This window comes from Pristiophorus japonicus, chromosome 9, assembly GCF_044704955.1.
Source record: "Pristiophorus japonicus isolate sPriJap1 chromosome 9, sPriJap1.hap1, whole genome shotgun sequence".
NCBI classification, from domain to species: domain Eukaryota; kingdom Metazoa; phylum Chordata; class Chondrichthyes; family Pristiophoridae; genus Pristiophorus; species Pristiophorus japonicus.
In genome coordinates, this window is record NC_091985.1 from 211,224,589 (window position 1) to 211,244,319 (window position 19,731).

At 47.4% G+C, this 19,731-nt stretch overlaps 1 protein-coding gene and 1 pseudogene across 1 annotated transcript in view; both read right to left on the minus strand.

The window, feature by feature from the left end:
- Positions 1–19,731, minus strand: part of LOC139273608 (zinc finger protein 850-like) — a 560,896-nt gene that overhangs the window by 358,057 nt on the left and 183,108 nt on the right. The window lies entirely within an intron of this gene.
- On the minus strand, positions 1,217–11,326 carry LOC139273571 (histone acetyltransferase p300-like; annotated as a pseudogene).

The following is a 19,731-nucleotide window of genomic DNA, read 5'->3' on the forward strand; positions in this document are numbered from 1 at the left end:
TCAGGAAACCCGGAAAAAACTCTGCCGGGATCACGGCGAGGTCACTCTGGATGTCTATGAGCCAACGGATGAAATACAGCCCCCGGGACAGTCTTTCTGTATTTGGGAGTAAAGTAGTGCCTACACAGAACGCACAGAGCAAAACAGGTTGAGCAGGATCCGAATGGAGCAACGGAACTCGCCCAATGTTCCCTCCATTCATTGTTCTCTCTCCACACCGCCTAGGCCCTCTAAGGGTTGATCCGCCCTTGGGGCCTTTCCCTGCCGCTGGGTCACTGCACTTGTGGCAGGCGAGGCTCTGTGGCGCCATCTGCTGGTAAGGACTCAACCGCCCTCGTGTCTTTCCCCACCGTTGGGTCTCTGCACCTGCCTCGGGCAGGCGCGGCTCTCTGGCGCCCTCCCCTGGCCCGCTGTATATTGTAAGATTGGTCTTTCCCCAGCGGTGGGTCTCTTTTTTTTCGCTGTTGCACACAGTTTATTCAACAATATAGTAAATAAGAAATAAATTTTAGCAGTCTATACAGTGATCTAAAGCTAATATATATAAGTAATTATCAATAAATTGCATGATTTACACGTTTCTGGATAGGTTTTTTTCTCCTTTTTTCTGCTTGCCCATTTTTTTCAAGTTTTACACATAAGTCTAAAAGAGGAAAAACCAAGGGATGTGTTCAATAAAATCAGCCACACAGTCTCTTTAAAGAATCCTTCGATAGTATCACCAAAAAAAAATAAAAAGTGAAATGTCACCATGAAACTGAAAAACCCCACAATATTCTACAACCGCAGGACGATTTTGGCAGCTGCCAGTTTGTGCAATAGTCTCTCATTCTACCTGTACAAATTATTAATACTTCGAAATTTCTGCTCAAATCCTTGTATAGAAGTGAAAAAAATTAAGGGAAGAAGGGGATACACAAGAGGAGGTATTGTAATCCTTTGCTGTCAAAAAAACAAATGCATACTGTAACACAGGCTGTTCCTCTCTTCTGTGAAATGCTTCGCGTTAATGGACAAACGCTTACAAGATTCTTTGAAGTTAGAAAATAAAAATGTGAATTCAACTCTCCCTTTCTTAAAAAAATGTAGGTATCGGCTATCTACAATTGAAACAACAGAACAGGAAAACAAAAAAAAACAAAGGACTGACTGTACACCAGTCAATACAAAAAATATATTCTTTGTATAATATCATCCCTCAGTTTATTTCTCAATAAATTGCAGTTCACTGAATTCTGGGAAAATAGTCCTCCCTAGAAATTTCAAAATTGTTTTCCAGTACAAAAAACCCTAAGTAAAGACGGATAATGAGAATTTGCTCCCAAAATGCTACAAGATGTCTAGTGTATTGTGATTAATGTTTGTGCCTGTTAAGTCTGGGTTGTCAGAACCCAAGCCAAGGTCACTGGTGGCACCATGTAAGCCTGCCATTCCAGGGTTAGCAAGTTGAAAAAGCATTGCACTCTGGTCTGGAGCAGCAAAGTATCCTTGATCCATGGGGTTTGCCTGGACAGCTACCATTCCCGGATATGGGGAGATAGTCTGTGGCGAGACATGGTGTGGAGATGGCTGAGGCTGCATCCTGGGCGAGGGGCTGGAATGAGGTGGCTGTGACTGCGGGCGCCGTGACTGCATGGGTTGTGGGGACCATACCTGATTGCTGAGAGAAGATGGGTATTGGCCCTGGAGGTGTGGTAACTGGGCCTGGCCAGGGAGCATGTGCTGCTATGGACTCATGGAGTTGGACTGGGCTGGCGAACCCATCTGCTGTTGCTGCTGCTGGAGAATCCGCTGCTGGAGGGCCTGATGGAGACTGGAACTGGCCTCGGCTACCATTCCGGCTTGTGGAAGCTGGCCCATCTGCCCTATCGTTTGTCCCACTTGTCCCATGGCTCCCTGCTGCATGGGAATATGATGCTGTATCCTCTGCTGTTATTGCTGCTGCTGCTGCTGCATGGGATAACCAGAGCTTTGAGGTTGTTGAAACTGGCTAGCCATGCCAGCAACCATGCCAGGGTTTGATTGCTGTTGTTGTTGCTGTTGCTGTTTCTGCTGCTGTTGCAAGAGCTGACGTCGCATCAAAAGCTCCCTGAAGTGGGAGTTCATGGTGGGGTGGTTCATGTTCATGGGCTGTCCCTGTGCATTGATCCCACCCATACTTTGTTGTTGCTGCTGCTGTTGATGCTGAGGGATGTTGGGCCGCTGAACTCCAAGCTGCATGGGGCTCATGTTCTGCATGCCTGGGTTGTCATGCATGCCTTGCTGTTCCTGAAGAACTGGCTGAGCCTGCATTCCTGGCTGTGGTTGCATTCCAGGCTGTCCCTGCATACCTGGCTGACCTTGGCCTCTTTGATACCTGGCTGCTCTTTGCTTGATGAAAGCAGTCATAAGCTGGGGGTTGGAGCGGAGGATAGCGAGCACTTGCTGCTGCTGCATAGGGGAGCTCGGAGACCTGAGAGTCCGCAATAAGTCCTGCAGGGCTCCTTGGGGAATGGCACCTCTGTTGGGCTGAGGTGCCCCTGATGTAACTTGGCACATGGGCGGCAGCGGTTGGAGCAGCATGTTCATTTGCAGGGCTTGCTGGGCCATCTGCATGACTGGTCTTTGCATTCCTTGTGGATGCTGCTGAGTCTGGGCCATTCCAGCTTGTGCCCACTGTGCCTGCTGCATGCTGGTTGGTCCCATTGCCTGATCCGTGTGAGTGTGGCCTCGCTGCGACTGTTGTGGGTTCATGCTCATTCCGGGCATTTGATTCATGGGTGCTATATGAGGATTCATAACTCCAAGCCGCTAGAATGATTGCTGCTGTGCCATCAGTCGCTGGGCATCGGCTGCTCGGTGAATCTGCATAGCTATTTCCACTGCAGCTGGTGGCGGTGGTCGCTGAACAGGAGGTGGAACCTGGGCAGCAGACACCACCTGTCCAGTTGGCTTGACTTGCGGTATAGGAGCTTGTGGCTGACTTCTGGTCATGTTGCTGTATGAAGGCATGTTAGTTGGTGGTGGTGGCTGGGGCTGGGGCTGTGGCTGAGCTGGGGGTTGGGGCTGAGGAGTCTGCGGGGTGGTCGGTTGCTGCCCTGGTGGAGTAGTGGGCGCCGTGCCACTTGGGGATGGCAGGCTTTGTTTTCCAACACCACCCCGCTGCATTGTGGCCATCCTCTTGCGTAGCAGCTGGGCTTGTTGCAGATGGTCCTGCAGCTGTTGCTGTCGAAGCTTGTGCTTGATGTTGAGACAGAATGGCACGGGGCACTTGGTCTCTTGGCAGTGCTTGGTATGGTAGCAACAGAGCGCAATAAGCTGCTTGCAGATTGGGCAGCCACCGTTGGTCTTGCATTTGCACGCTTTGTTGTGCTGGACCATCCTCTTCATCCTCTGGCAGGAAGGCAGAGAACAGTTGGCATTGCGACACTGGCAGGCATGGAGCAGTGATTGAATGCAGCGCTGAATGCTGAGGCACGTCGAATCTCCAGTACTGGCCTCTGACCCTTGTGAGTTGCTCTCATCATCCAGACCAAGGCCTAGATTCTCCATCTTGTGCTCATGTCCCTTAGCGTTAAAGCAGTTGACACAGAGGTCATAATCCTCACAGACAGTGCAATGCCACCGGGTCTCCACATACTGCTTGCACTCGTTACATGTATATACAAAGCGATCCTGGCCCTGGTTGTGAAGTTCCACCAGCATGCACGTGGTTGACCACTTAGCCTGTCTCAGTGACGAAAACTCCATGTGTTTGTCCCTTGCCAGCGTGAGAAAGGCATCACGCCCATCCATCAGGTCGCATGCGATGAGCGGGTCAGGATCTAGGATGGTTGGCAGTGAGTTTGAGTTAGGACCCGCAATCAGACGGATCAGGAAAAACACCTCCTTGTGCTTTTCCATTGTGGCAGAGAGTTTCTGGGAGAGGTAGTTGGACATGTTGGGCATTTCCGGTTTCTTCTTGTGACCTCGGCTCAGGCTGCTCTTATTCTTACTCGTTTTCTTCTTATTTTTTTTCTTGGCACTCTTGCTGTCCCCCTTTTCCATCAATGCTCTCACCAGGGGTGTTGTTTTCCTCTCTCTTACGTTCCTCTTCTTCCTGCTCCAGCTCTTTGATGCTTTCCTCCAACACATTCGGCCAGAAGTCACCTTCAAAATATGGCAACTCCTTTGCACTGGTCAATCTATTCTCTGTTGCCTGCTTAAATATATCCTTATAATCAAGAATTATTCGCTCTGTCACTGCCTTGTCCAACATCTTTTTGTACCACTCCTGCAGTCTTTTGGGCTTAGGGATTTTCTGGTCCAGCGGATGGCAGTGAAAACTGTAATCATCACCTTCACTTGGAGGACAAGCCTAAATATGCCCCGCTGTGTATCCCAATTTCCTTATGTATTCTAAGTATCCAATCAGGATTTCATGATAGACGGCTGTTCGCAGACATCGAGGGCGGAAGAAATGTACACTGTCAAGGTATGATATGTACACACGTCTCCGATTGGGCGGAGGACAGTCCGAACCATACTCCTGCACATGTATGCCAAAGAAACACACGTCCACACCATCAATCTCTTCAAAGGCAAACAAAGCTTTTGTTCGCTAAGGTTAAGACTCTGCCATCTCTCCATTATCAACAAACCTCGTCTTCATCCCTGGCTTGACTTCCACAGTTTTATCTGAACTGTGCACCATAAGAACATAAGAACATAAGAATTAGGAACAGGCGTAGGCCATCTAGCCCCTCGAGCCTGCTCCGCCATTCAATAAGATCATGGCTGATCTGGCCGTGGTCTCAGCTCCACTTACCCGCCCGCTCCCCGTAATCCTTAATTCCCTTATTGGTTAAAAATCTATCTATCTGTGACTTGAATACATTCAATGAGCTAGCCTCAACTGCTTCCTTGGGCAGAGAATTCCACAGATTCACAACCCTCTGGGAGAAGAAATTCCTTCTCAACTCGGTTTTAAATTGGCTCCCCCGTATTTTGAGGCTGTGCCCCCTAGTTCTAGTCTCCCCTACCAGTGGAAACAACCTCTCTGCCTCTATCTTGTCTATCCCTTTCATTATTTTAAATGTTTCTATAAAATCACCCCTCATCCTTCTGAACTCCAACGAGTAAAGACCCAGTCTACTCGAACCATGCACTCGCCAGCCTCCGGCTGATTCTGTCTGCGGAGGAATTCGTTAATACGAGTTTCCAGATAAATACCCAGCTTAGTGGTTGGTAACCTTTTTGCACAGAATTTATTTTCTTTCCTCGTTTTCCCAGTTTTCTTTAAACAGGGATCACAAACAAAACCTGAAGGCCAAATAAGTTCATGGTGAAGGACACAGATCTGATGCATTTTCCGACCACATTCAGTACATTCAACAAATATTTCAGGGTCCAGTGTATCATTTTTCTTCTTCGAGAACTGATCCTTTGAAATAGTCGTTTGAGGCTGTGAAGGATCATCACCCAGGGAGACAGTCTCTCCCTGGATCTCATTGAAACATTTCTCACAGAAGTGATATTTGTTTTGATAACTGTAATAGGTAGCATCCCGAGGGATTGTACATAACTGTTTTCCATAGCAACAGAGGGTCTGCGGAGAAAATTCCAGCTTTCTACCACAGCAATATCCCAGATTTTGCATGACAGGGTCGATCTCCAGCTCGAAGACCTCTGCCAGCTTCGTACAGTAGTTATACACACGCGACGACTTGCAGTCAGAATCAGGGGAAGTCATAACGGGGAACAAAGAAATGGCAGACCATTGAACAAGTACTTTGGTTCGGTATTCACTAAGGAGGACACAAACAACCTTCTGGATATAAAAGCGGTCAGAGCGTCTAGTAAGAAGGAGGAACTGAGGGAAATCCTTATTATAGTCGTGAAATTGTGTTGGGAAAATTGATGGGATCGAAGGCCGATAAATCCCCAGGGCCTGATGGACTGCATGCCAGAGTATTTAAGGAGGTGACCTTGGAAATAGCGGATGCACTGACAGTCATTTTCCAACATTTCATAGACTCTGGATCAGTTCCTATGGAGTGGAGGGTAGCCAATGTAACCTCACTTTTTAAAAAAGGAGGGAGAGAGAAAACAGGGAATTATAGACCGGTCAGCCTGACATCGGTAGTGGGTAAAATGATGGAATCAATTATTAAGGATTTCATAGCAGCGCATTTGGAAAGGAGGTGACATGATAGGTCCAAGTCAGCATGGATTTGTGAAAGGGAAATCATGCTTGACAAATCTTCTGGAATTTTTTGAGGATGTTTCCAGTAGAGTGGACAAGGGAGAACCAGTTCATTTGGTGTATTTCGACTTTCAGAAGGCTTTCGACAAGGTCCCACACAAGAGATTAATGTGCAAAGTTAAAGCACATGGGATTGGTGATAGTGTGCTGACGTGGATTGAGGAATGGTTAGCAGACAGGAAGCAAAGAGTGGGAGTAAATGGGAAATTTTCAGAATGGCAGGTAGTGACTAGTGGGGTACCGCAAGGTTCTGTGCTGGGGCCCCAGCTGTTTACATTGTACATTAATGATTTAGACGAGGGGATTAAATGTAGTATCTCCAAATGTGCGGATGACACTAAGTTGGGTGGCAGTGTGAGCTGCGAGGAGGATGCTACGAGGCTGCAGAGTGACTTGGATAGGTTAGGTGAGTGGGCAAAATAATGGCAGATGAAGTATAATGTGGATAAATGTGAGGTTATCCACTTTGGTGGTAAAAACAGAGAGACAGACTATTATCTGAATGGTGACAGATTAGGAAAAGGGGAGGTGCAACGAGACCTGGGTGTCATGGTACATCAGTCATTGAAGATTGGCATGCAGGTACAGCAGGTGGTTAAGAAAGCAAATGACTTGTTGGCCTTCATAGCGAGGGGATTTGAGTACAGGGGCAGGGAGGTGTTACTACAGTTGTACAGGGACTTTGTGAGGCCACATCTGGAGTATTGTGTACAGTTTTGGTCTCTTAACTTGAGGAAGGACGTTCTTGCTATTGAGGGAGTGCAGCGAAGATTCACCAGACTGATTCCCGGGATGGCGGGACTGACATATCAAGAAAGACTGGATCAACTGGGCTTGTATTCATTGGAGTTCAGAAGAATGAGAGGGGATCTCATAGAAACATTTAAAATTCTGACGGGTTTAGACAGGTTAGATGCAGGAAGAATGTTCCCAATGTTGGAGAAGTCCAGAACCAGGGATTACAGTCTAAGGATAAGGGGTAAGCCATTTAGGACTGAGATGAGGAGAAACTTCTTCACCCAGGGAGTGGTGAACCTGTGGAATTCTCTACCACAGAAAGTTGTTGAGGCCAATTCACTAAATATATTCAAAAATGAGTTAGATATAGTCCTTACTACTAGGGGGATGAAGGGGTATGGCGATAAAGCAGGAATGGGGTACTGAAGTTGCATGTTCAGCCATGAACTCATTGAATGGCGGTGCAGGCTCGAAGAGCCGAATGGCCTACTCCTGCACCTATTTTCTATGTTTCTATGTTTCTATACAGCCAGGCATTGTTGAACATTAACCAAATGTCATCCACATACTGCCATGTCTCCTGGTACCGGCCAGTGTCCAGCTTGCGCTTGATTGTAGACAAATCCATTGGCGTCTTTACGATATCAAAGTAGTCAAGAATACCCAGGAGTTGGGGATCTACAGGTTGCCGGAAAGGATGTGACTCAGGGTCCTGACGGTAAAGTGCTTCCAGTGTCAGCATTAGCCTGCCGCAACTCTTCTGGCTTGAAAATCTTCTTACGTGACTGTCCACTCGCAGGGGATGATTGAGTCGCCAAGCTTGTGCTAACTTCTTCCTCTTTTGCTTCACCTTTCACCTCTGGTTTCTTCTCACCAGCCTCCATTGGCTCCTGTTTACACTCTTCGGTTGTGGGTTCTTCCTTTACCTTCTGTTTGATTTCCTGCTTTGGTGCCACAGTTTTTGGCTCAGTTTCTTCCTTCTCTTGCTTTTCCTCCATCTTTACATCAGACACTGGTGCTTCAGGAGCTGGCTGCTGAGAGTTGGGATCTGTACTGCTGACTGATGCTGGAGTCGATACTCGACCATCGGCACTCACTGCTGACTGTGAAAGTGGAGTACTGGGATGCTGAGACTGTATCGGTGCAGATGGTTGTAGGGGTTGTTGGGGTTGTATTTTGCTGCTGTGCTGATGGGGGTCGAGGTGGCGGTCGCTCCCACTGCTCCCACTCACGTTGCTGCTGTTCCCGCTCCCGCTGCTCCCACTCACGTTGCTGCTGTTCCCGCTCCCGCTGCTCCCACTCTCGTTGCTGCTGTTCCCGCTCCCGCTACTCCCACTCACGTTGCTGCTGTTCCCGCTCCCACTGCTCCCACTCACGTTGCTGCTGTTCCCGCTCCCGCTGCTCCCACTCACGTTGCTGCTGTTCCCGCTCCCGCTGCTCCCACTCTCGTTGCTCCCACTCCCGTTCTCGTTGCTGCTGCTCCCGCTCACGTTGCTGCTGCTCCCGCTCACGTTGCTGCTGTTCCCGCTCACGTTGCTGCTGCTCCTGCTCCCGCTGCTCCCTCTCCCGATGCTGCTTCTGTCCAGCGGTCACCTGGGTCTGTGGGGAGACTGGTGGAGGAGGAGGAAGGTGCGTTTGTGGCGGTGTCTGGACTTGTGAAGGAGGGGGAGGCATTGTCTGGGGCCGCGAGTTTGGTGATGGTGTCTGTTGCCGCGGTTGGGGAGGAATGCTAGGTGGTGGCTGGTGAGGGGTGGGTGGAAGGCTTCTTGGCCCAGGGGATGGGGAATTCTGATGAAATGAAGACTGAGAAAGAGGTGGTGGGCAGTTGAATTGGGCACTCTTGGCTCCTGGCTGCATGGAAGCGGAACTGTTTACAGGTCGTGAGGGGTTTTGAGCCGCAGACATGACAGGCTGGTTGCTGGCCTGTGTCATGGTGGTGCTGCCAGTGTTCATTCCAGGAGAGGATACGGGAAACTGATTCGGCGATAGGAATTGATTCTAAGCAGGATGCTGTGCAACCATAGGCCGTTCCATTCGGGAAGTGGTTAATCCCATCTGGTTCATAGGTCCTGTTTGGGTCATCTGTCCAGGATGTACTAGTGGAGGATTTAAGCATTGTCCCAGACCAGTTATCTGCATGCTGGTCATCGGTGGAAATGGGCTCATTCCACTTGGGGTCTGCATCCTGTTTATGATCGGGCTTGGCACATTTGGCCACATAAGGGTCGGGTCAGAGAGTGGGCCATTTGGCGGGAGTCCAGCCTGCAGTTGAGCCATGCTTGGGGCTGGGCTGCTCCTGTAGGTAACATACCACTTTGGTTTGGTATCACGCCCTGTTTCTGAAGCCTAGTCCGATGCTTTCCCTCCAGTTCCTTCTGAATCTTGTAGATCTTCTCAGCTAGCAGATGGTAGTACTCTGCTCTGCTGTTGGCAGACTCGTACATGTCTCCTTCCACCTTTCGTGCAGAAGCCACCAGGTTTTCCATCCATCTGTCTTTTAATGCTGCTGGGTCAGGTGTTGGGAATATGGCTTGAACTAGTTTGTGAACAAGGTGATTGCGTAGGTCCTGAGTGACGTCATCATGCCATGACTTCCGAATGCCAGTACTCGAGGGGGGCGTTGCTGTTGGCACTGCATTTAGATTACTAACACTGGTGCCATCACTTAGCATTGGGTTGGGTGAGGTCATGGATGACAGCAGCATAGCATCATGCAGTAAGCTGGACTGCTGGTTGGGGGTCTGCACACCCACATTACTTCCATTCACACCCATTTGGCTGGTACCCATAGCATTCATAGACTGCAGAGATTGGTGCCCCGGTGAAGATTGAGATGATTGCTGGTTCTGCATCTGAGGTTGAGGCATCTGGTTACCCTGATACATGAGTGCAAGCGCCGCATAGGCTCTCTCTATCGAGCTCGGGTCGATCTGACTGGTAGTGTTTAAACTTGGCGTGTTCTGCTGTCCAACCCCAACTGACCCTAATGAGTTTCCTAATCCTACAGCTGCCCCAGCTAGTAATGATTGCTGGTTATGCTAGTCCCCAGCATTTTTCAAAGGGAGACAGACAGAACAGTCATTCCTTGTGCAATTCTTCCAGTGGGAGATGATCTGGCGTGATGAAGCACAGTGTGCAACCTGACAGGATTTGCCAGCCTGACAGTGGGTCATATGATTCAGGACCTTCTTCACGGTTCGGCAGTGCGGCAGGTTGCAGGGCTGCACCTCACCATTGGCTTGCTCCCGATGCTGACATTTGTGTGCATGCAGAAGCAGAACTAGCTGTTGCTGGATGAGTTTCCGTTTCTCGGGATCTGCTGTGGGTGCAGAACCCATTCCCTGCCCCGGGGGCTGCCCCATTCCTCCCTGCTGCACTGGAGAAGGCTGCTGCGGCAGGTTTGGCATCCCAGCACCACCAGCAGGTTTCTTATCCATTGTAAACTGAGGCAGGCTGTTCCCTAAGCACCCATCTGCTGCCCAAGTCCACTGGTGTCAAGCGTCTGACCAGCGCTCTGCCCATATGGCTGTCCATAAGGGCTAGGCGTTCCCATCATTCCCATCTTGCTCATTGCACCAGGTTGGGGTCCTTTGAGACCTGCTGCCATCTGAGGAGATCCCTGGGATAACGTGTCAGCGAGTAGGTTATTTGCGTTGGACATGCCCCTGGGCTTGAGTACTGTACGTTAGGTCTGCCCCTTCCAGCACCAAGAGAGCCATTCATCACTTGTCCCTGCATCATGCCCTGAACATTGCCACTGTTCTATCAGGGCTGGATTGATATTAGCATTCATGCTCATCCCAGCCTGGTTGGTTGGGCTGTTTACACCAGACATTAGACCTGTTGCTGACGTATGAAGCTGATCATGTTTCTATGGGTTCACAGACTGTGGTGTTGGAAGTCTCTGGTTTGCTCCACTTGCTCCCATCCCCATATTAGGAAGGGATGTAAGACCACCTTGAGTTAGGGGGCTCTTGATCATACTACTTAAGCTTCCTATACTGGGACTGTTCTGTTGATTTTGGCTGCCTACTGATTGCACTGGACTATCCATGGATTGTGATGAGGCACCACCAGAGCTGACTGCCACATGTCCCATATTGATACAGGAACCGCTGCCTCGCAGAAGTTCTGACAGTTGTTTGTGCTTTGAGGCTGCATCTTGCACCATGCCAACCCCCGTAAGCTGAGCCAGGTCACCACCGTTGATCAGTCTAATGGATCTGAATGGATCAGTTCATCTGGCAAGTCATTCTCAAAGTCAAATAATGATCCAAAATCTGCGCCATTGCTGGCGGAGAGAGCCGGGGAGGAGGTTTTAGGCTGCTTGGCTGAAGGCGGTCCATCCAAGAGATTCTCTGCCATTTCTTCCCCCGAATTTTTAAAATTACGCCTTTCAACTGTGTGTGTGTGTGTGTGTTTTTTTTATCTCTCTCCCCACCTCCCTCTCCTCCCCAAGCAAACCAAAACAAGCAAAAACAACAAGAAAAACTGCGAATTAATCGATTGATCTTTCTGCTTTTCTCTTCCCCCCACCCACCCTCCCTCCCTCCCGCAGAATTATTATTTAAAACAATTATATTTTCTCTCTCTCTCTCACACACACACACATAAAGCCTAAGGCCTAATGCCAGGCCCAGGTTTCTCAGGTCGATCATCCATGGGCAGCAACAAAAAAAAATAACACGAAGGGGGAGGGAGGGGGGAAAAAGAGGGGAGAGAGAGAGAGAGAGAGAGAGTGAAGAAGAAAAAAAAATTTAAAAAGAAAATGAAAGATGAGCACGGCGGCTTCTCCGACGAAAACCACATCGCGATCGCTTCATGACCCGCTTTCCTTCCACATTCCCCGCAAAATAATGAAGGGGGAAAAAACCCTTCTCTGTCAGAGGGGAGAGGGGGAATAAACCTTTTCTTTTTAAAAAATACCCCCCTTTCGATCTAATAGAGAAAACGATTCTCTCTCCTCTCTCTCTCTCTCTCTCTCGAGAAAAGTCTCAGTTCTTCACAGGGGAAAAAAATGTGAGCTAACCGTTTTTTTAAATTTACAGAAAATATTTACATTTTTTTTTCCAAATAACGGACGGTGGGAGCCAGCCAAAAGATGAGTTTTTCCACACACACAAAAAACACACACTACTTTTTTTTCCTGTATTGCTGATATAGTGTTAATTTTCTTTGCTTTTTCCCCTCCCACCCGCTCTCTTCTCCCTTTTTTGGCATTCTCTTGTCCCTTTTTTCCCCCCTTGCTATCTCTCTCCTCTCTCGATCCACACAAGCCGAACGTGTGTGTGTGTTTTGTGTCTCTCTCCCCCCCTCTTCTTTTTTTTAATCATTCCCCCCCCCCCCCCCCCCACACCACCCACTTCTTTCTCTGTACCTGCCTCAGGCCGGCACAGCTCTCTGGCGCCCTCTCCTGGCCCGCTGTATAATGTACGATTGCTGGTTGAGAGCCTTTCTTTAATCTGCTCACCACATCCTCCCAACCCGACGGCCGCCGACTCAATGCCCATTTTATTGTATTGTTTGGATTGCCGGAAAGCACACAATAGTTCGTTCTGAGTTTTATGGATTCACTGAACATTGGACTAGATTCTCGTGAATGAATTGGGCACGTTTCATCACGACATGTAATTGACCAATAAAATTTGAGCTGACGGTTTTTTAACTCCCAGGCGGGGTTTCAGTGTCAACTCATTCTTTCGCCCTGGCAGCTGAAGGGCCTGCGCTCTTTTTACAGGACAGTCGAATATTCAGCAAAACCCCACGAGCTGGAGCTGGCACCATCCAAAGGGGAAATATTCTCCACCTCTGCATCCTTCCCATCACGCTCCCGTTTGTGGTCAGGGCTCTCATTGCTCCGGCGTTAAATCAGTTGTTTAGTCTCCCCCAGCAAGGCAGATAATCTGCTCTGTGGGATATTAAAGCGATGCGTCACATCCCTCGCTCTTGTGTTTACCATTACCACAACCCCTTTCGGAGCCACCACATCCTGACTCCTGACTTCTCTCCAGCACAGACCGAGTCCGGCCTGACATGGTGAACTCTGCAGGGAGCAGCTGAGGGCCCATTAGTTCAAAACAGTCCCTGAGCTGTTTACAGATGAACACGTTGTGAATCACGGTTGGATTTCTTTCCTGTGCTGCACCAGTGGACTGTGATGATCAGCGGTTCAGTACCACTAATGGATTCAGTACAGCCCAACCCTGATCAGTGTAAATGGATCGAACCACCTAGATACATGTGGGAGACTGACCAGGAGAGTCTGATCAATAAAATAGAGGGATTGCCACAGCTAAACCCACCTGATCTTTATAAATGCACCAAACCATCTAACTACATATGGGGAGGGGATTGGCCAGGATGGACTGCTCATTACAACAACAACTACCACGCTCATTTACATAGCGCCATTAACTTAGTAAATTGCCCCAAGTCGCTTCACATGAACGTAATTAGACAAAACAATATACTGAGGCAAAGAAGGAGACATGAGTACGGGTTACCAAAAGTGTGGTCAGAGATAGGTCCTGAGGATGATCTTAAATGAGGAGTGAAATGGAGAGGTTTAAGAAAGGAATACCAGAGATTGGGGCCTAGACAAGTAAAGGTACAGCCGCCAATGATGAGGTGAAGAAAGTGGAGGATGCACAATCAGCAATGCAGAGTTCATAAAATCATAGAAATTTACAGCACAGAAGGAGGCCATTCGGCCCATCATGTCCATGCTGGCTGACAAAGAGCTATCCAACCTAGTCCTACTTTCCAGCTCTTGGTCCATAGCTCTGTAGGTTACAGCACTTCAAGTGCATATCCAAGTATTTTTTAAATGTGGTCAGAATTTCTGCCTCCACCACCGTTTCATGCAATGAGTTCCAGATCCCTACCACCTTCTGAGTGAAATAATTTGCCCATAAACCCCCACTAAACCTCCTAGCAATTACTTTAAATCTATGCCCCGTGGTTGTTGACCCATCTGCTAAGGGAAATAGGTCCTTCCTATTCACTCTATCTAGGCCCCTCATAATTTTATACTCCTCAATTAGGTCTCCCATCAGCCTTCCCTGTTCCAAAGAAAACAGACCCAACTTATCCAATTTTTCCTTATAGCTAAGATTCTCCAGTTCTGGCAACATCCTCGTAAATCTTCTTTGCACCCGTTCTGGTGCAATCACATCTTTCCTGTCGTGTGGTGACCAGAACTGCATGCAGTAATTACCTAAGTAATGTTTCATACTGTTCAAGCATAACATCCCTGCTCTTATATTCTATGCCTCGGCTAATAAAGGCAAGTATACCATATTCTTTTAATTACCATATCCACCTGGTCTGCTACTTTCAGGGATCTATGGACATGCACTCCAAGGTCCCTTTGTTTCTCTACACTTCTCAGTATCCTACCATTTAATGTGTATTCCCTTGCCTTCTTAGCCCTCACCAAATACATTACCTTTCACTTCTCTTGATTGAATTCTATTTGCCACTATTCTACCCACCAGACCAGTCCAGTCCCTTGCTTTCTTCCTGCAGTCTGAACTGCACGGCCAATTTTTGTATCACCTGCAATCTTATTCATACCCCCGACATTCAAGTCTAAATCATTAATATATACCACAAAAAGCAAGGGAGTTCTGGGAGGTTCGTAAGGCTGGAGGAGTTTTCATGGATGGGGCAGGGCCAACGAAATGGAGGGATTTGAACACGAGAATGAGAATTTAAAAATCGAGATGTTGCTGGACAGAGAGCCAATGTAGTTTAACAAGCAAGGGGTGACATGTGAAAGGGACTTGGTGCGAGTTAGGTTATGGGCAGCAGAGTTTGAATGAGTTTAAGTTTATGGAGGGAGCAAGATGGGAGTCGGGACAGGACAGCATTGGATCGGTCCCACCTGGAAGTGACAAAAACCTGGAGGGTTTTAGTGGCAGAAGTGGCGGAGCATGTCGAGGGAGCCTTAACTCGGTGTCTTATCCGTGCTGTAGCTGCCCTGGGAGTGTTTGATGGGACAGTGTAGAGGGAGCTTTACTCGGTATCTGACCCGTGCTGCACCTGCCCTGGGAGTGTTTGATGGGACAGTGTCGAGAGAGCTTTACTCGGTATCTGACCAGTGCTGTACCTGCCCTGGGAGTGTTTGATGGGACAGTGTAGAGGGAGATTTACTCTGTATGTGACCCATGTTGTACCTGCCTTGATAGTGTTTGACAGGACAGTGTAGCGGGAGCTTTACTCGATATCTGACCTGTGCTGTACCAGGAAAAAGAAAATGAAAGGGAAAGAAAAAGGGAGAATCGCCCTTCTCCTCTCTTAACAAGCCTGGCTTCAGCAGACAGATACCTTAGATAAGTTTCAACGATCTTTTATTCCAGCACATGCAGGCAGAGCAGCTCACGTCTCAGCAGCCTGAGAGAGGATCTCCACCGAACTGTTCAGCTTTCCCCTTAATTGTACAGGTTTTGGCATATGAGTGTCCTCGTGGACGGACCTTAACAGTGACGTGATTGGTTGTACCAAGGCATGATCGAATATCCATTTGTTCCCTTCTTCCAGCTATCACTTGCCTTATATTGTTATATGGTTATATTAGTTCCTCTTTGGATGTTCTTTATTGCTCCCTTGAGCCCGAGGTCAACAAGTGGTCATCTCGTGGCTCTATTGTGTTTTATGCGTATGTGTGGTTTTAAGCATACCTCTTGTTTAGCCAGCTCAATGCCTTCACAATAGCCAGATAACATCTTTGATAATCAGTCTTGCCCTTACACCCACAGAGCCATACTGTTTTGTCTGCCTTCGAAACCACAGCTACTGGGGTGGCTCAGTCACTCCTATCAGTCTTCACTAAAACTCCATTTTTTTCCCAACTTATCAAACTCTCATTCAACCGGCAATTTTAATGCATATGGTATCAGCGTTGGTATAGCAAAAATAGGTTTGACATATGACTGAATCCGAATATGTGCATTGTATCCCTTGATGCCTTAGTATGAGTCCTCAAACATGTTCGCATATTTCTCCAGCAGAGTATCTAACCGAGACTTAGCCATTTCTGTATTACAAATGCTGTACCAATCCAAACAAATTACTTTTAGCCAATCTTCGCTCAATTTATGTTTTTTGCTATTATAATAGGTAATCTTGCTTGTTGCCTTTGGTAACGTACTATATATTCCAGTTGTCCAAGTGTCTGCAGTTTTTCCCCTGAATATGTTTTCAGCTTTACTGAGCTCGCTTTTAGTGGTATGCCCCTGAAATTCTTGTAATTCACATCCTGACTCATTATTGAGCAATCCACCGCTGAATCTATTGTCATATTAATGCATTGAGTATTAACTTTCTGAAATGCTAACACAATGGATGTACTGGCATCCTCTTCACTGCATATACAGTAAAACCTACACTGTTTTGATTGGTTTCCACACAGTGAAGTCTTTGATTATCGTTGTGCCTGTCCTTGGATTTAAATGCGGCTTGCTTGGCACCGGTAGCATCCTGCCCACTTGAACTGACACTGTTGTGCGGTATGAATGTCATTACACCTCTGACATCTATTCTTCTTGGTTTCATAACTCTCCCTCCGACTTGGGCTCACCCTTTTCTGCATTTCCACAGCCTGTGAACTGCTACTACTGCCGGTAATGGATGAAATTCCTTAATATTTGTCTCTGCCATCTCCATGGAGGTGGCTATCTTGCAAGCTTTCTCAAAAGATAGATCATCCATACCAATAATTTTGATTGGATGCGTTCATCCGTTAGTCCATATATAAATTCATCTCAAAGAGCCCTGTCTAGGAATCCTGCAAAATTGCAGTGTCGCGATAATCTTCTTATGGCAACAACGTATTCACTGATGGCTTGATAACATCTTTGGTTTCTCATTGCAAACTTATAGCTCTCCGCTACTTCTAAAAGCTGTGGATCAAAATTATTCTCCAATATCGGTAGTATGTCTGAGAATGAAGCATCCTTAACCTTTCTCGGCATTAAAACATTCACTAAGGTAAATCTCTGCACCAATCATGACTGACAGAATAGCTTTCATCTTCTCGTGCACTTCTTGATTCTTTATTTGTGAATTTTCTACAAGTTCATTGACATTATTAGCTCTAAAAAAACATTTGCAATCTTTCACTGTAGGATCTAAACGATTCCTTATCCTTGTCAATGGTTCTCAAATTATGGACAGAACTCATTGTCATATCCATATCGCCTTCTTAGCTTAAAAGCCGTTAATCACTCTCATTAATCTTGAATTATTTTTCAATGACTCTAAATAGCTTTCCACAAGCTCTTTTTGTCAGTCCAACACTGTTCAGTACACACAAAAAAGATGTTACTACCACATTTTCATTTGGGAAACATGCTGCCAGTACATCTTCTTGTTGTGTTCCACTTGCATTTGCCTTCTCATCAAAGGAAATTCCTCCAAAATGTCTTCATGAAGAAACTCCCATCTTCATCGCCATTTGGTAATATATTTGCTTCAAGGGTTCATTGCTTAAGAATTCATAGCAACACATTGCTATTATGAACTAATTGGTTTATTTGGAAAAGGGATAACAATCCCACGACACATTACCAGTTCATCCACCGGCTCACAACAACCTGCCTTGTCGTTGATCCCTGAGCTCAACTGGCTGGTGTTTTACTGAGTCTTGTGAACATCACATGACTGGCTAAGCCACTCCCAACTCACGTGAGCATACAAATGCATACATTACCGTCGTTAAGAAGGTATATAGAATGCTTTCCTTTATTGCTGAGGTATAGAGCAGGGTGTATATACCAGGACTGTATATAGCACTAGTTAGGCCACATCTGGAGTACTGCGTGCAGTTCTGGTCACCACATTACAGGAAATATGTGATAGCACTAGAAAGGGTGCAGATGAGATTTACGAGGTGTATCCATATACCTGCTGCCCTTGTCCTTCTAGATGGTAGAGGTCGCGGGTTTGGGAAGTGCTGCTGAAGAAGCCTTGGCGAATTGCTGCAGTGCATCTTATAGATGGTACACACTGCAGCCACAGTACGCCAGTGGTGGAGGGAGTGAATGTTTAAGGTGGGGTGCTGATCAAGTGGGCTGCTTGATCGAGGATGTGAGAATGTGAATTGTAGGGCTGGAGGAGGTTACAGAAATAGGGAGGCAGCGAGGATCACAGAAGGAGTTGAACAGGGGGACCAGAATTGTTGGACTGGAGGAGGTTACAGAGATAGTGGTCGAGGGCCATGGAGGGATTTCAACAGGAGGATCAGAATAGTTGGGCTGGAGAAGGTTATGGAGATAGGAAGGGGGCGAGGGACATGGAGGAATTTGAATGGGAGGATGAGAATTGTAGGGCCTGCAGGAGGTTGCAGAGATAAGGAGGGGGCGAGGGACATGGAGGAATTTGATTAGGAGGATGAGAATTGTAGGGCCTGCAGGAGGTTGCAGAGATAGGGAAGGGGCGAGGGACCAGGGAGGAATTTGAACAGGAGCATGAGAATTGCAGGACTGGAGAAGGTTAGAGGTAGGGAGGGGGCGAGGCCCATGGAGGGATTTGAATGGGAGGATGAGAATTGTTGGGCTGGAGGAGGTTACAGAGATAGGAAGGGGGCGAGGGACATGGAGGGGTTTGAACAGGAGGATGAGAATTCCACAAAGGAGGTGACTGAGTCTGTGAACTAATAGTCACCGTTCACGGTTGCATGCAGTGACAGCTTTGATGAAATTATGGTTGTGTGAGCTGATCACCTAATTCCAGAGATGCCTGTGAATGTGTAGGCTGGTGCGTCCATAATTGGGCTGTGTAGCCTGATTGGGATGAGAATCAGGTGTTCAATTGTGGGCAGCTGTCAGCTCCTCGAGATCACAAGGAGAGGTTGGTGGATAGATGTTCTTTATTGAAGAAACTGGAAACTAAGTTGTAACTCAGTCGAGATGATAGAGTGCAGCAATTGGTTTAGGGCATTCCTGAGAAGTGCAGAGGAACAGAGGGACCTTGGAATGCATGACCACAGCTCCCTGAAGGTCGCAGACCAGGTAGATAAGGTAGTTAAGAAGGCATATGGAATACTTTCCTTTATTAGCCGAGGCATAGAATGCAAGAACAGGGAGGTTATGCTTGAACTGTATAAAACACTGGTTAGGCCGCAGCTGGAGTACTGCGTCACCTCATTACAGGAACGGTGTGATTGTACTGGAGAGGGTACAGAAGAGATTTACATGGATGTTGCCAGGACGTGAGAATTATAGCTATGAGGAAAGATTCGATAGGCTGTGATTGTTTCCTTTGGAACAGAGGAATCTGAACGAAGACTTAATTGAGGTGTATAAAATTACGAGGGGCCTAGACTGAATGGACAGGAAAGACCTATTTCCCTGAGCAGAGGGGTAAATAACCAGGCGGCCTAGATTGAAAGTAATTGGTAAAAGGATTAGGGGGGATTTGAGGAGAAGAATTTCTTTACCCAGAGGGCAGTGGGGATCTGGAACTCACTGTCTGAAAGGGTGGTAGAGGCAAAAATCCTCATCATATTTAAACGGTAATTGGATGTGCACTGGAAGTGTTGTAATCTACAGGGCTACGGACCTAGAGCTGGAAAGTGAGATTAGGCTGGATAGCTCTTTATCGCCCAGCACAGACACGATGGGCTGAATGGCCTCCTTCTGCACCGTATATTTTGGGCAGGAACGTGCAGTCGAGTTTGAAGATCAGCCATAATCTTATTGAATGGGGGCAGGCTCTAGGGGTCGAAAAGGCTACTCCTGCTCCTAATTCTTATGTTCTTTAGCAGCAGA